General features: G+C 47.8%; 1 long non-coding RNA gene across 1 annotated transcript in view; it reads left to right on the top strand.

Moving 5' to 3' along the window:
• The window catches only part of LOC144253316 (uncharacterized), a 75225-nt gene extending 72713 nt beyond the window's left edge, over window positions 1-2512 (top strand). The window contains exon 3 of the long non-coding RNA XR_013343266.1: window positions 2386-2512. This is a non-coding gene — a long non-coding RNA (uncharacterized LOC144253316). The remainder of the gene's footprint in view (window positions 1-2385) is intronic.
• The last annotated feature ends 15050 nt before the right edge of the window (window positions 2513-17562 follow it).

The following is a 17562-nucleotide window of genomic DNA, read 5'->3' as shown; positions in this document are numbered from 1 at the left end:
AGGGGAGTAAATTATCAAAACAGCGTCTGTGCCTCTGGCATTGAACATGGAGCTCTATGAGCATACACCACGTCCTTGGGACTCACAGTACAACCAGTGGACCACAGCGTCCATGGTGTCACCTGCGGCTTGCTGGAGTGTGGTCTCAGGGCCCTAGGCTTGCAGAGTCGAATACGCATGCTAGAAAGGTGCCATTTAGGTCCGCATACACAGTAACCCAGAGAAGCCCGGCCCCAGGTGCTCATCACCAGCTAGGTGCTGCTCAGGCCATCAGGAGCTGGGGGGGGGGGGTGCAGGTCCCAAATGCCCGCCTGGACCCCTGGAATGCTGCTCCGTGCTGCCAACCTGAGGCTGTCTGCTCTGTTTCTTTGGGTTTCTGCCACAACTGCTGAGCTGTCTTCCCCAAAGAACCAGCTCCTGAGATTCCTTGGGTTTCACATCAGGCCATGGTATCCTGGTCCATCGTTGGCGCGCTCACCTGGGCTGCAGAAGGCAGACGGGGCCAGATAGCAACCTAGAGGGCTTCCTGGGCACTTAAATTCCCTGTATTCCAATTTATTAGAGTAAACAAAATCAAACTCCTTCTTTGTCCCATATGTAAAACACATTTCCCAGATTTTTATCAAAGTTGTGATGATGTTTAGCAATTCTCCAAGGCCCTTTTATTTTTGGAAAAGCACTTTGTGTCAACAGGACCTCAGGAGGAAGTTCATGGGAGGGGATGAGGCAGATTTGGTGCCTATGAAGGGCAACAGGGAGAGCCTCCGAATGCAGGGCAGCCTGGAGGCCTCTGCCCACCATGGCCAGCGCTGGAGTAAGACTGCCCCTCAGAGGAGGCCTGGACTTGGCAGAGGAGCCATGCCCGAGTGTCCCCACAGTGCTCGATTGTTAGCTGGGCCTTGTGTGTGGGAAGAGCGCAGCCTCCGCTCAAAGGCTAATGGAGAGCTGGCGGGGTAAAAGGAGAGGGGGCGGCCCTGCTGGCTACTGACATTCTTGCCTCTAAATAACAAGTTGCTTTCTGGAAGGGAGATGTAAGCTTCATGGCTGGCACAAACTGCAGAGTGGAAAAACCCAGATAAATGTAGGAGGTTCCCAGAGCAAAAGATACCACTGTCTGGTACCCAAGGAGCAGCCGGGGAGATAGCAGGCAGGACAGAGAAGCCAGGCCTACAACAGGGGCCCGAGAAGCACTGGCTGGGAGAAGTGGACGAGGTGGGCTCCCAGCACCCTGCAGCCCAGGCTGGCTCAAGGGAGTTGCTGAGAGTTTCTGAGCTGCTGGGACAGGAACGAGGCCGGCAGACCAAGAGGCACTTCCTGTTTGGGCTAAGAGGAGGCAGAAAGTGTGGACAGGATTGCTCAAGGGCACAGGGGACGGACAACAGAGACAAAGTGATAAGTAACAAAGAGGGGAGTGACAACCCAAGGGAGATTATCAAAGGCAGAAGATAACTAGGCACCAGATCCTGCCTCCCTGGGCTTCTCCTGGACTTAGGCCCTGTGGGAGAGCCAGGGGAGGAGGGCAGCCTAAACTGAGCAAACAGAACTGTAAGCCAGAGGGACAAGTTTAACTTCAAGTGCAGAGATTAAGTTTTCTGTAAATGAGAGAAACAGGGAAGTGGGGGTCAGTCAAGGTCAGCTACAAGATTTACAGACTGCATTTATCTCCAAGTTTATGTAGCCTATTAAATTTCATCTCTGCTACAATCATATCCTTTGATATAAACATTTCACGTTTTTGGAACCTAGTTTTGAAAGCATAAAAAATATGCAGAAAGATCTTCTCATAATACTTATAATAATGAAGTGAAATAAATTCCCAGTGGTAGGGAAAGACTTATGGATCCTCTTGCATGCTCTTGATGGCATGCAAGGTTAATAATAATGACATTTTCATTAATATGCACTAACTTCTAAGTATGTTCTAATAAGCTAGTTAATGAAACAAGCAGAAAGAAATATGGGGTACAGTGTTTCTCAAACCTTTTGACCACAAGCCACAGTCAACCATTGCTCTTGCATGTGGACCAGGACGCCCACACACATTTTCAAAGCTTGCAGGGAACCCCACCTGCTCACCTGAGCCCCACACCCTCAGCACTTGGTGTGCTCTTCTGTCCTGTCTTTCTCAGTGCTATATAGACCCACCGTGTGCGCCATAACCCCTCTTGGTGGAGCATGATTCCAGAGAATAATCCAAAATAGTGGGACTGTCCCTAGTGGAGTCCTTCATCCTTTCCAGTTTTTCTCTGATAAACACACATTGCTTTTTTATAAAATGGATATACTGTTTCCATACTGATTTTCAAATTGTCCCCATGCTCCTCTTCCCTAGGCCAACTATTCTCAGTTCCTCCTTCTCTGATAAATACACTTTACATTTCCCAGGGATTCCTGAGCCCAGCGGCAGGGGTGGCAGCCCCAGCTACAGGCAGCCTCTGCTCCGGAGTGTACATCGAACACGTCGCGGATTTAGCATCTATGACTTGTGGCCCCCATGTGGCCACTGCTGGATTATGTACCTTTTAAAGGAAAGGTCACCATCCCAGCTAATCCATATCTTTCATTCCTGCTTTCTCTCCTTCCTTTATCTCTCTCCAACATGAACAATTTTATTAAGTGCCTATTTTGTTCAAAACACTATCTAAAAGCTGAATGAAAAAAGAGATTTTTTTTCACATTCTTTAATTTTTCGACAATGATCACGTATTTCCTTCATAGTCAGGAAAAACAATACATACTGTCTTTTTTTTTTTTTTTTTTTTTTTTTTTTGATACAAGGGATTGAACTCAGGGGCACTCGACCACTAAGCCACATCCCCAGCCCTATTTTTGTAGTTTATTTAGAGACAGGGTCTCACTGAGTTGCTTAGGGCCTCACAGTTGCTGAGGCTGACTTTGAACTTGAAATTCTCCTGTCTCAACCTCCCAAACTGCTGGGATTACAGGTGTGCACCACCGTGCCTGGCTACATACTGTCTTAAAGGTGACCTTAACATAGCTCTTCCCTTCAAGATGCCCACAACCTAGGAAAGAATCAGTCTTCTAAATAAGGATGTTACCTTAAGTTCCTCATCTATCTCCTACCCCAGCCAGTAAGTGGCTCCTCAGAGTAACTTTTAAATGATAGAGGCCACAGTGCCTCTCTCCATTTCCAGGATACCATGAAATTTGTCTGTCTGATGCTCTCCTCTGCCTCCAGGTCTCCTCTCCATTTCTTGGGAAGACAGGGACAAGGGGGTGGGGGAACAAGAGAGAAGGGAAGAAGGAGAGGGTGGGGAGGGGATCTGATCTGTGTGGGTCTGTGCTGTGGCTATAAGCAGTTGACTGAGGTGGGTGTTGGAGCCTCCGAAGCTGCTCAGAACACCTTTCAGTTCTGCTCCCTCTGATCCTGAAAGGGGTAACCCAAGACTGGTTGGTCCAGCAGAGTTAATTGCTTGGAATCTGAATGTAACACGGATGGCCCGGCCTGTGACTTCCAAAGTAAAGAGGTAGCAGGCTCCATAAGTGGCTGGCATCGATGGCTGCAGCCAGATCTTCTGATTATTTTTAGGTTTTCTTTGTTAATGAATGACTTTCTGATGGCAGCTTGTTTGGTACATTAATTTCTGATTCTGATTTCCTCTGAGAAGTTCAGAAAGCAAGCTGCCTAAACCCCCTTGCTTCCTACCCCCAGGCCTGTGTTCCCAGCCGCTCCTGGTGGATAGTGGGTTTATCACCAGCTCATTGAAGGAAATGCCTATTTACTTTCCAATCATGGGTGGCCTGTTGAATTTTAACAGGATTCTGGGGGCAAATACAGTCAGTCGGGGGTTTTTAAAGTCAGTAATTCCTTGATCTCTTGAATTCTTTTCACCAACTGTTGTCAGAAAAATATCCCCTTGGTGTATATTCCAGCACATTCCAGCCAGCTGCACCTCCTGGCCTGCCCTCGCTCCCCTGTTTGGTTGGAATGTGCTCTTGCAAGGCTGGGGGATGAACAGAGGTGTCCCTCCCTGGTTCTCTGGGAGAAGACTCCCAGTTCTGCAAAGCCCAGCGAAAAACATCTCTCTTAGACTGCCTTTGTTTGCACCTCATGATAAATGTTCCTTTGGCAGTTTTATAAACAGGCTGCTAAAATGTCACCTTTTTAGAAGTGTGACAGGCCCGTGGGAGAGGACTGCTGGCAGTCAGGCAGGCTGGGTGCAATTTGTGGCTGCGTTGGCTGCGGCCAGGGACTTGACACAGAACAGGTCATTCACCTGCAGCATTAGCTCAGGGTAGGAAATGCTGCTTCGCATCCTTCACCCAGGTAGAAAATGACATCGCTGATCCTCTGAAAGTCAAATGGGGGGCTCCTGTGTGTATCCAGCTTTCGTGAATGCCTCATGGACCTATTGGGGAGGTGTGGAAGACACAGGATGCAATGTGGTCTGGCTGAGGAGCCCGAGGGGCTGCAGGGGGGCAGCCCACACCAGCTGGGCCCTGTCTCTCTCCCCAGCAAGGAGCATGAGTTTGCTGAAGGAAACAGACACAGATCCAGTTGGGTGGTTACCAACCCGACCACCAGCCTGCAGCGAGGGTGAACTGGGACATCTTGGTCATGCTTCCCGATCCCTGGAAGCCTAATGCAGTGTGAGAAATTAGTGATGACTCTGGGTTCAGGCACCTCCACACAGAGCAGCTGGGTGTCCATCCCGCTTTGCTGGATGTCACCCCTGGATGGGATTCCAGTGAATTCCTGAGGTTCCCAAGAGGCTCATAAGACACATTTTAGTGGCTATGTGGGACATTGAAAACCAGGAAATAAATCCTTGACTTGTTAAGTGAGGAAAAATACTAGAGGTCTTGGGAGAGGAAAATTTCCAAGACTTCACGGCTGATGGACCGGTCCTGCAGGCAGGAAAACATGTCTTCATTCAGTGACCCCAAGGCCCATGTCCAGCCAGCCACAGAACTTCCTCAGCTGGACAGTACACTTCCTGTTGGCAGACAAACGACAAATATCTGCTTTGCATTTGTATGGTCCAGCCAACTTTTGACCTGATGCTTTCAAATTTTAGTTACAACCTTTGCTTCCCTTTGGGAAAGAATGATTTAAGAGCTCTGCTGTCCAATACGGTAGCCACTGACTTCAGCAAGCACTTGAAATGTGACTAGTCACAACTGGCATGTGTTGGAGGAGCAAGGCACAGACAGTGTTTCAAAGACTTAGAACAGAAAAGGACAAATGGCTAAATTTTTAAATATTGATCACAGATTGAGATAACACTGCCAATGAAGCAAATAACGTAGTGCATATTGTTAAAACTAATTTCACCTGTTTCCTTATGATCTTCTGAATGAGGCATCTGGGAAGTTTAAAGTTGCATGCTTCTTTTGATAAGGACAGTACTATGCCAGGGTTTCCAATGCAAGTGTGAAGAGTCTCCAGTTCCCTTCCACACACTCCTCCCCAAATCTCCTTCTTTTGGACTAAACTTGAAGTCCTTTTAATGAGACATCAAGCTGTTTTTGTTGCTATAATTAGGGACAAATTATAAATTCCAATGACTACCCAGTAGTTCTGCATCAGGAAGCCAGACAAGAGACTTTGTTCCAAGGGACGCTTGAAGTTCACACATTCCATCTTCTCTTCCTATTTCTGCCCTTTTCCGTCACCCCAACAAAGCATGCATATGTGTCAGTCAGCTTTTCACCACTGGGACCAAAATACCAGACAGGAACAGCTGAGAGGAGGAAAAGTCTATTTTGACTCAGTTTCAGAGGTTCAGTCCTCAGTGGACCAACTCCACTGTTCCAGGCAGAGGTGAGGCAGAATATCATGGAGGAAGGGCATGGTGGAGCAGAGCTGCTCGGCTCTCGGTGGCCGGAAGCAGAGAGAGCAAGGGGCGGAGAATGCACGCTTCTAGGGCACACCCCAGTGGCCCCTAGAGACCCCTAGTGACTCCTCCAGCCAGGCCCCATAGGCCTCTGGTTCGTTCACACTAGGACAGACTGAGTGGCCACGGCTCTCATCTGTCATCACTCCACCCCTGCAGTGGCATGGGAGTCTGGGGACACCTCATCTCCAGACCACACAGCATGGAATGGAGGCCTATCTGGGCCACCCCACACAGGGCTGCCACTAAGAGTCACATTACCTGCATTTTATAAACCAGTGGGGCTGGATTCCTATTAAACATAAAGCTCTATGTGTAGGAGGAAGGCAAGAATCAGTAAAGACATCCCCAACCGGAATCCACCGGGGCCCAAATCAAGCTACTCAAGTCCTTTCTCTGCATGGAAATAGTGTTAGCTCCTAAGCAAGCAAATTCCAAAACTTCTTCTCAGATGAATCCATCTCAACGCTCTTTACGTATCAGGTGTAATCTTGACTTACAGTGGATCTTGCCCCCACTGACACTGCAGTCTTAGATGATTCATGTTTTTTAGCAACCTTCCTTATATCCAAACACACTGAAGTGAAGAAGGCTGAAAGTGGACCCTTTCCTGAGATCAAGTTCTTCCCATTTCTTTCACTATTATTTGACTAATGCATGTAATCAAAACATCATAAAAGTTTAAGTTAAAATATTACAATAATACCACCCTAAGACAGCTTTTTAATTTCCAAGTTTCATTTGCACAGATACATTAATACATTACCCAGTTATTAACATAGATAATGCACAATAGTTTGCACTATAATTAGTTCTCCTGCTTCCTCAGCTCCTTCCTCCTTCTCTGTTGGACATGTGGCTGTGGGTCCTGTGCTTTCTCCCCCATATCTATAAAGGTTGTCCTGTGATCATGTTTGATCCTGTGCCTCTAAGTAGAACCTATGCCCTTCTTTCCAGAACTCCATGTTCATGTGTCCAGCTGTTTACTCGACATCTCCAACTAAAATGTCTAAATGACATCTCAAAAAAAAAAAATGAATAAAAAGGAATAGAAGCCTCCATTTACTAATGAAACTGGAATTTCTTGGTGATTTTGAACTGTCAGGTATAAAGGTACAAGGTGACAGGAGGGATGGGAAGAGGCTCAGCACACTGAGTGAGAGGGGAGGAGCAGCAGGCCCCACAGGACCCCGCCCACACCAGAGTGGAGCCCAGGAGTCCTTCGAGGGCAGCAGCAGGACCACCCATGGGCTGCAGGCAGAGTGACCACCTGCAGGTCTGTATAGGAGGAAATCAGACCTCCTGGCCCTGTCCTCACCGCGTCATCCCTTTGGCCACCTCACAGTGGGCAGAGAAAGGAGTCCATGGGCAGATGGAACAAAAGGCGCCATGTTTGGGAACCAGGGGACAGAGCTGGGAAAAAAACAAGGGAGCACAGGAAACTGTTATTTGAAAAGGGAGGCTCAGCTGCCAGCTCCGGGAAGGAAGACCAGGCCCAGGAGTTTTGGAGAGGAAGAAGCCAAACCACCACAGAGAAAGGTGCCCGGGAGTGACATCCTAGAGTCCTGTGGGAGACCCACGGCTATGCAGTGCCTTACAGTAAGCACCAGCCGACAGGCACAGAGCATGACTTAGCCCAGATGCAGGCATCCCTAGAACAGCTTCCAGTGTGGAAGGGAGGGTCAAAACTAAATAGAAGGAAAGGGAGATAATGCAAAAAATAGAACTCCAGATCCAGAAAGAGAGTAGAAAACAGATAGTGGAGAGGAAATTTCATACACACACACACATACACTCACACACACACACACACACACCACACAACTAGTAATATATGTATAATATATAATAGTAGTATAATACATCATGTTATTATATGTAAATAGTATTATATATAAAACATGGGAGATATATATATTATATATATATAATCTCCAGCTGTTTACTTGACATCTGGGCACTGGGCACTGATATATATACATGACTGTAATAGAACTGTATTAAAGATTTCCAGTCCTGGAGATCATGAGTTTCCATACTGAAAGGGTCTAAGGAATCATCAAGGCACAACATCATAACATTGACCCTCTCCAGAGCTAAATGCTGGAGCTCAAGATCTTTCAGGAAGAAAGCGTGCCGCTGGAGAATGTGAAATCAGAATTGCAGCCGACTTCTCCACCACGACATTTAAAAATAAAGACAATATCAACGATATTCCCTGTGGAGACAAGGGAACTCTTGTACACTACTGCGAGAGTGTAAATGAACACATCTGTTACAGAAGCAGCACGACAGCTCCTCAGGAAACAAAAGCCGTGACTACCATAGACGCCAGAAACCCCACTGGTGCACGTCTGCCCCAAAGACTTGAACTCAGTCTGTGGAAGGGGCAGCTGTGCTCCAGCTCATGGCAGCGACTCCCAAAGCCAGCGATGGAGCCGACCTGCATCCGCCAACTGACAAGGGGCAGAGAAAACCTGACGCCTGAGCATGGCGGAGCACTGCTGTCCTTCAGATGGAAGTGACCTGTCATCTGTGACAGCAGGAGGGGCTGGGGGACACTGTTAAGTTAGATAAATTGGGCAGCACAGGCAGACGCCTCCTCGCCTCAGGGACGCGCTGATAGGCATGGAGGAGAACAGTGGGGTGGTCTGCAGGCTGAGGGGTGGGCATGGGGTCAAGGGCACTTCGATCTCCACAGCAGGAATAGGTTTTTTTAATAAATCTATTGCACAGCATGGCGAATATGGTCAATGACAGTGTGTTGTAATTTCAAAATTGCCAAGAAAATTAATTCCATATATTCTTATCACAAAAGGGTAATTATTTGAGGTGGTTGATATGTTAATTAGCTTGGCATAATTATTTCACACTATATTCATAAATCATAACATCATTTTGTAATCCCATAAACAATTATAAATGGTCAATTTACAACAAAATAAAACAATAAATATTAAGAAACTCAATTAGTTCAAAATTTTGATAAAATTATTTTCAACCTGAAATTCTGTACTCAAATAAGTGTTTTAACATGAGAATAAAGACATTTCAGGCATGTGACGTCTGGACAAAATTATTTCCAAACTTCTTGGGAAGCTGTGTGGGGGTATGCCTATTAAAAGAAGAAAGTAAACCACAGATGGCCAGGGCTGGATGGTGCCCCAGGTGACATGGTGCTGCCTAGGAGGTGGCAGGAGATGGGGTGGCAGGAAATGGGGTGAAGAGGGAGGCCCGGCCAAGTGCTCAGCCAAAGCTCTGGATGAGTGGCCAGGATCATGGGATCCACCTGGGAGCCACCTGAAAGTGGGGGACAGTGGGTCCCTCAGTACAAATCTGAGCCTCTAGTGGGAAGAAGGGAAATGTGTGTTGAGGGCAAACCCCAGATGCTGGCTGTGGGTCACTGATAGCAATCCTGAGTGGACATTCGCTAGGGGACCAGCCAGATTCCCGAGACCAGCCCTGGAACTGGGGCCAGAGAATTTCTCTTCCCTTCAACCTTTAAACTCCACAGTTTACTTATCACATAGAACTTCACAGTTCGCCTTAAAGCCAGGGGCCTAAGTGTTTTGTCAATAGTGGCTTCTGTCTTCAGACAAAAGCCACATGTCCCGGGTTTGGGGCAGGTCAGACTTGTGTCCCATAAGCTGCAGGTGCAGGGAGCCTGCCTTTCTATTACAGCAGTGCTTCTCAATGACATTCTAGAGCAATCTGTATCAGCTGGAGTTGCTCATATAGAGGGGCTGGGTGGGGTGAGGGAATTTGCATTTCTGACAAGTTCCTGGGAGATGCTGCTGCTGGTCTGGGGACTGCCCAGGGCTCCATCTGGCAGCACACCAGGCCCTCCTGGGGGATCTGAGACTCTGGAGGCCTGAGCATCAGTGACTTTCAGAAGTCCTGGGGTGACGGTGGTGCATAGTGAAGGTGAGAGCCTGCTGAGGGGAGCATTTGGGACAGCTGATCTCTCCCTTGCCTCCAGCATCAGGGGGCACTTGCTGGATCTACATGGACATGCAGTTTCTAAAAGAGTTCATATGTGGCTGCATCTGTGGTGTATTCCCACATTTGACGTTGTTATTGTCCCCCAGATCATTGCAGAGGCACCCCTTTAGATGGGTTTGAACTTTAAGGAACATTTAGAAGTATGGCATAGTTCATCTCATTAATGAAAGTGGCATGGCTCATTAAGCCCCACCAGTAAGTTTCCACTTGAGCTTTGTGACTTCCTGGTCAGGCTGGGAGTGGTGGGTGGGGGTGGGTGGTGGGGAGGGTCGGGGGGTGGGAGGCATCCTTGAGAAACACATTCCTCTCTGTAGAGATGGTTTGGAAACCACAAAACTTGCTTCTGGGTTCTCTGCATTAAGGAGCTAATAGCAACCAGGATGAAAGTGTGGGGCAGTGAGCTTCGCACCAGGAAGTCCCTGTGTATTTGGTGTTCCTTGGTCGATTTACACTTAGCTGCATGGGGCTCCACTGCTGGCTAGTCACAGTGCCTTCTTCAGGTCACAGGACTCTGGAAGCTTGTGATTGTGGCCAGGTTGTAACAAGAGGTCCTTCCAGTATTCCTACAGCGAGATCACATGAAACAAGCTCCAAACAAGCCCCACATACTCCATAGCCTGGGGTGGGGGGACATTGGAATATAATGAAATAAGTTTGTGATGCTGTTTAATAAAATGTGGATTTTGAAGTCTGGGGCCAGGAGTATAATTCGAAATTAAAGCACTTTAATTAAATTACATGATTTTCCTGATTTTTTAATGTCGTCATCTAAAAATGGGAATACTAAATCATTTGGTTTAACTACCTCACAGTTAAACCAAATGTCAAAAGACTCAACGACACAGCAGTGTGAATGTAAAAAACGAGGCTAGCCATTCCCACCACGGTGCTTGCAGAACACAAAGTTCTGAAAAATGAGTTTTTAAGGTAATGTGGGATCCAGTGCAAATATTTTTACTTGATTTAGAATGGAGGGGTAGAGAGAGAAGATGGGAGGGGAGGGGAGGAGGGATAGTAGAGGATAGGAAAGGTAGCAGAATACAACAGTTACTAATAGGGCATTATGTAAAAATGTGGATGTGCAACCGATGTGATTCCACAATCTGTATTTGGGGTAAAAATTTGGAGTTCATAACCCACTTGAATCTAATGTATGAAATATGATATGTCAAGAGCTGTGTAATGTTGTGAACAACCAATAAAAAAAAAAAAGAGTTAGAATGGAAACAAACATCTTTTTCTTCTGTGGAAGACCATCCCTGCCCCTGTCTAAAACTGAGAACCAGTGAAATGTCCTGTCACCAGCAGAAGCCTATAGACTGCCCATCTAGACACGGGCCCTCTGTCACTATGCCTCACGGCCTACAGCTAGCTATTGGCTTCTTTGCCCATGTCCAATTTCCCTCCTTGCAAGGCTGCCCTATGTCCTCCTCCGAGCTCCCTTCTGACACTCTGCCAAGGCTGCCCGTGAGGCAGAGGCCTAGCTTTGCCAATCAACTGGGTTTTCTGGTGGTCTTTGGGAAGCAAACAGGGTCCTGATGCAAATCTTCCAAAACATGCTTTGGCAATTTTCTTCCACAACAAGATAGCCAAGTGTGCAAATCACGTGAATCTCGCTGTTTCCAGATATCATTTTGGGCCTCTGGTGATCTTTTAAAATATTGATTTAAGATTCTATTAAATTAATATTCCAATATTCTATTTAGTATTCTGGATACAGTTTTTTAGTCCACTAAAGTTCCAATTATTCCACAACTCTGGATGGCGTGTCTTAGCTGAGAGGGAATGGTGGCCCTCAGAGTCACTATCTCAGAGACTCCAGGGGGGCTTGGGAATGGGGTAACTTAATTTCAACACGAGCTTCAGATGCTCTGCCAGGGAGGGTCCTCTGGCCTGATGTGTGGAGTTGGGGTTCTCTGACTTCAGTGTATGTAAAAATCATCCGAGGAGCTTGTTTAACGGGTAGATTTCACAGCCCTATTCTCTCAGGCACAGGGTGGGACCTCCGAATCTGTATTTTAATCAAATCTCCTATTGTCTTTTACAGAGCACATTTTAAGAAGTGTTGATTGATGTAGAGAAAGTAAGATCTTCATAGCAGAAAGCTGGCTATGATGACCATCTATATAATATCTAAGAATGAGCACAAATTCCCGAAAAATGCTGCTTATTCTGGATGTTAGTTTCCTGGTTTTCACATAAGATGGCTAAGATTTGCTGACCTAAGAGATGCTCCATTTTGCTTCCTGTGTCAGGACTCTGACTAAATCTACACAATGCAGGAGTGATTGACAAATTCATTAAGATCCTGACAAATTTATTAAGACAATAGGAGATTTGATTAAAATACAGATTCTGAGGCCCCACCCTGTGCCTGTGAGGATAGGGCTCTGAAATCTACATGTTAAACAAGCTCCTCAGATGATTTTTATATACACTGAAGTCGGAGAACCTCAACTCCACATAATTAGTGGAATTCTGATGTTAATGTTGCTAAACTGCTTTAAATTCAATGTGTTGCCTCAACTAGATTCCTTGTTCTATAGGAATAAGGCAATATATATATGGGTTTCTCAAATATATTTAATTTTTTTCTCATTTTGGAATTTCAACTTGACCAATATTGTCATGTGGTCATAAATATAATCAGTACACAAAGTATTAAGCTAATACATAAAAATTTGAGTTCCCAAATGGGCCAGATGCTATAGAATATGAGTAGGAGAAATATGAGAGGCATGTAATAATCACATCATGGGTCCAAAGAATAATGCCACAAGAAGCTGACACGCTACGGGAGAGATTTACAGCATGTGAATCGGATCTTGGTGAACCCACTATTGAGAAGGCACAATTAGAAGCGTACTTCAGGACAGGTTTGTTTCTTCTGTTTTCTGTTGCAGATGGAAACACCTGAGACAGGATAATTAGAAAACACCAGTTTATCTGTCTGAGGGCAACGGCCAGCATCGGCCCAAGCTTGGGGCCTCCTGCTGCATCACAGTGAGGCTCAGCATCATGATGAGACCCTGCTCGTGGGCCCGCTGGGTCTCTTCCTCTTCTCAGAGGCCAATATGGCCATCATGGGGCCTCACCCTTCTGACCTATCTAATCCTCAGGCCTCTCAGAGGTCCACCTATGGGGGGCTAACATAGGAACTGGGGAATGTCACCCAACCCACAGCAAAATTCACAGTGTCTGCAAGGGACTACATGGTGCTGCACAGGGTCAGGACACCAGGCTCCTGTGGCATGGCCGCCCTGCTGTCCTCAGCCTAAGGCGTCCACCTTCAGTCCAGGAGGCCACTAGGTAGCTTCCACTCAGATATTCTACCTGGCAGGAAGGAGAACAGGCCTGACTCTTCCCCCACAGCCCTTCCAGAACCTTCATAAGTCACCCCTACTTCTATCTCATGAATGGTGGAATCAGGTCACACGAAACATTTAAAAGGCAGGCTGGGAATGTCATGTGTATGCAGAGGGAACAGCCGTGTGTCCAGCTGACACTGAGCAAAGATGGGAATGTTGTGTGTATGTGGAGGGAACGGCTGTGTGTCTAGCTGACACTGAGCAGAGATGGGAAGGTCATGTGTACACAGAGGGTACAGCCGTGTGTCCAGCTGACACTGAGCAGAGATGAGAATGTATCAATAGGAAGGTGGGAGAGACCCAGTTGGTTTCCGTGGTGTGGACACTATGTAGAGGGCCTTGAGCATCATGATGGGAGACTCTGTTAGCTGATGGGGGAATCTAGAGACACTAAATTATTTTTTGAGGTAAAATGCGACATTATTTGGGGACTATAATTCATCCGGCAGTGATGTGTAGGATGGATTAAAATGAAGAGAGACTCTGAGCAGGAGACTCTGAGCTCACACAGACAAAGCAAGAAGCTGTGTGGGCAGAGTCGGAGCAGCAGCCTTGGAGGAGCAGATGTGAGCTGAGAGGAGAGAATCAAGGAATCCGGGGCTTCGGGGAATGAGGTGACCAGCCCAAAGCCAACAGGGGCCCGGCAGAGGAGTGGGCTCCCACTTCCCCAGCAGGAAACGGGGCCTTCTGGGTGCCTAGCAACGGCAGAGCTGCTCAGACTCCCACACTCGGGGACAGGCGAGGGGCAAACACAATGTGGGAAGTAAAGCATCTATCAATTCCCCACATTCTAAAACATCTCAAGCTGCCCTATTAGATAAATTGCTTTGCAGACTGTGGGCATGCCACCACTTGTACCCTGGGGCCCCAGGATGAGCGACGTTCTACAGTAAGTCAGCATCTCTACACGCCCTAACAATACACAGTGGCTAACACTTATGTTATGTGTTTGTGGTTTTTAAAGTGCTTTTTAAAAATCCATTTAATCATTCGTTCCCTTTAATGTGATTCCCATCCTACATCCTACATGTGAGAAAACTGAGAAGTTCTCTCATCCAGGGAGAGTTGAACTGCCAGAAAGGAAGCAGCCGAGGTCCCACGCAGCCTTCCTGCCTCCCAGGCCCAGCCTCCACTTGGGCTAGGCTGGTATGGGAAGGTCGTCTCTGGACTGGGTGTGTGTGCAGAGGAGTGAACCCTCATGACTGCCTCCAAGATCTGGGAATCGTGATGAGTGTGGCACTTCAGAGGAGTTTCCTCCGTGAGGAGATGCGTTCAGAGTCCTGTGATGGGAGAACTTTCTCTCCACATGGCACTTTGAGACCTGGTGACATTGCTGGCTTTCCTCAATCTCCCGTCCGCATTCTCTTAGTTGGTGATGCTCCTGCTCCCAGCTTGCTATTGATTTTTGCAGGCCTTTTCTGTGACTCACTGAGCTTCCCGAAACTTCTATTTGGTTCATGACCCACCAACAGTTCCTTGAACCCTCCCTGCCTAATCTCTCAAAGACACAACCTTCTGCTAAACCAGAAGAAAGACAGTAACTTGAGATTACAGCGGATTGAAGTTATTGATACCATGAAGAATTTGGAAGCAGTCCAGACATCTCCTCTGAGGGCTTTATGCATCCTATTTATTTATCATTACGTCAAATAATGATAATGCTACTCAATGAAGTATTATCCATTCATTGGAAAAGGGCTGAAAAGACTTCAGGCCACAAAGTCTACCCTTGCCTAACAAAGGAGGAGGGAGGGGCCAGGAAGTGGAATGTGTCTGCTCTGTGGTTTTCCTCATTTTAAATAAAGAGGAAAATGATAGGAAGGCGCATACTAACAAGAGCAGCGGTTATGTAATGAACAGTCTTGTCAAAGCAACACTTTGCAGGAACTTTCAATGAACTGAACACCGGCAGTGCAACTATCACTGAGGATTTGGTCAGACGCTGATCAATACCACTGTGAGAGGCAGGACGTGCGGGAACGACGTGCCGTGAACCGAGGGCCATGCATGGCCTCACAGGGGTCAGCAAGAGTTTGGAGGACTCAGGTTCTGGACCCAGACTGTCTTCTGCAAGGCTTTGGGAACTGCACCTCTCTGTGCCTTGGATTCCTCTTCTTTAAAATCGCCCTGCTGTTGAGAATGACGTAATAATGCCAGGCACAGAGTGCGTGGGCCACAAACGTAGCTAAAAGCATTCTGACACTGATTTATTTTCCTTTCCTGCTAAGAAAATGTTGATGAGCATTAACCCAAGTAGCAGGGGACCAACCATCTCTGGGGGGAGGGGGGGACACTCAAATGGCCCCTCCATCCTTTGATTACCAAAAACTTCCCAAGGGTGCTATGATCCTGGAGGATCCCCATCTCTATTGGGTAGCTCCATAGTATCTTCCTTGGATGGAAAATTACCTCCACATATGGGATCCAGGAGGAAGTCAGTTTCCACAGATGGGGAGAATAAAAAGCCCAGACGCCTGGCTTTCCCATGTGCCGCCCCGGGCCTTCTCCTGCACCTGCTGCACACCAGAGCTGCCCATGTGGCACTGGGTGAGCCCAGAGGGTGGGAGGGAAGTGCCAGGGAGAGGCAGCTGCAGAAGGGGGGGGTCACCAGGAGGGGACAGGACAGGATGACGGGCCAGCAGTCACATTCTGCCCTGGTTGGCTCTGTGACCTTGGGAAGGGTGGATTAGCTCTAACCTTTAGTTCCTGGCCAGGTGAAACGAGGAGGCAGAGCCAGGAACATTCCTCCCAACACCAGCATTCTATGCTTCTATGCACCAGGGCCTCTGAAAGGACATCGAGCCCTGCCGGCCCCACAGCCCTGCCCGCCCACAGGATCCCAGCTGTTGCTCCCTCCCTTCAGTACAGCATAACTGGTTTCAGGCTGCTTAGAGCAGTCGACCAATAATCTGCCTGGAGTTGGGGGACGGGAAATGAGCGGTGAGCTCCTGCCTGTGCAGGCCAGGGCTTCCCCGCATGTGTGGGTTGTGTGGACACCACAGGACATTGCCACTTCATCTTCCAGAGCTCTTTGCACTTTCTCTTTTCCACCCTTCTAAATTGTGCTGGTTGATTTCCCTCTTTCCTCCTCAGAAGTTCTGTTTACTTTGGCTTTAGCCCAGAGCTTGCTGCTAAGAGAGATCCTATTTCCTCTAGTCAGAGCTGTTTTCTCAGGGCACAGCTGCCTGGACCCAGTGGGAATAAAGCGGGAGGTGATATTAGGCCGTGGACAGTCCTGCTGGCTTTCTCCTGGTGGGGAAGGGCAGAGGAGGACTTGGACTCTGCAGGGTGGATCCTGGGGGTGGGGGGGCTGGATGCCGGGCCTGGAGCATGGTGGATGGGTTGAGGGGGAGCTTTTCTGAGTTCTGGAAGGAGCTTCCTTTCCCTGGCTCCTCACAGCTGCCGGGGGCCTAGATCTTTGACCTGTGGGGGCTGGAGTGGAGGTTCCCCAGGAGGCAGTGTCCCTTGGTGCTCCCTGAAAACCATCCAATAGGGTGGGTACAGACACACTGCAGGGGGCTGTCTCCTTGGGTGCAGACCCTCCAATTTCACATTAGTGGTGTGTGCATGTGCGTGTGTGCGTGGTGTGAGAGTGAGTGTACAAACACACACACATAGACTTGTGCGTGAAGCAGGCGGCTGGAGGGAAGGGGCCTGTTTGTGGAGGCCTTGGAAACACTCACTGTGGGTCAGTGGGAACTTGGCCCTGAGTCTGGCCCCTGCGATGTGGTGACAATATCCCTGTGTACAGATGCCCATGATGTTGTAGGGACAATCAAGGCAAGGCACTGAAGATAGCAGGAAACAGTTTTATTTGGCTGCAGCCAGGTTCAGAGGGCACAGCTTTTGCTGTGATCAATTAATCCCCTGAACCCCGAGTTCAGGGAGTTTCAGAGTTTTATACCCAGCATGTAAGTGGGGGGGGGGGCATCAGAAGTTCACAATCTGCAAAAATTCACATACAAGCAGCTTTTTCTTTCACTGTTCTGGGCAAGTTAACTCTTCAAGGACAACACCTGGGAAGGGGAGAGCTTCATCTCCCCTTTCTTTCCTCCCCCTGCCAGCTGTTCCCATGGAGCCCAATTGTAACTTATCTTAAAAATGTAGACATCTCTGTGAAGCCCAGCTCAAGGCCAGAGGCCTTGTTTGCACATTTCTTCAAAGTACTATACTGGATATGTTTGTGAAAAACTAGTTAGGGAGTGTCCAGCACCTGGAGTGCTGGTATCTTCCCGGCCAGTGGCTAAGTAAACAGGGTGACACGAAAATAGGAAGCTTATCTACATTGAACTCTTTTGCAGAGACTCTTTTGCTGACAGTCCTAAAATCAGCCA

Source organism: Urocitellus parryii, chromosome 2, assembly GCF_045843805.1.
Source record: "Urocitellus parryii isolate mUroPar1 chromosome 2, mUroPar1.hap1, whole genome shotgun sequence".
NCBI classification, from domain to species: Eukaryota; Metazoa; Chordata; class Mammalia; order Rodentia; family Sciuridae; genus Urocitellus; species Urocitellus parryii.
The sequence above is the reverse complement of the archived record's forward strand: the minus strand, read 5'-3'. Positions and strand labels throughout refer to the sequence as shown.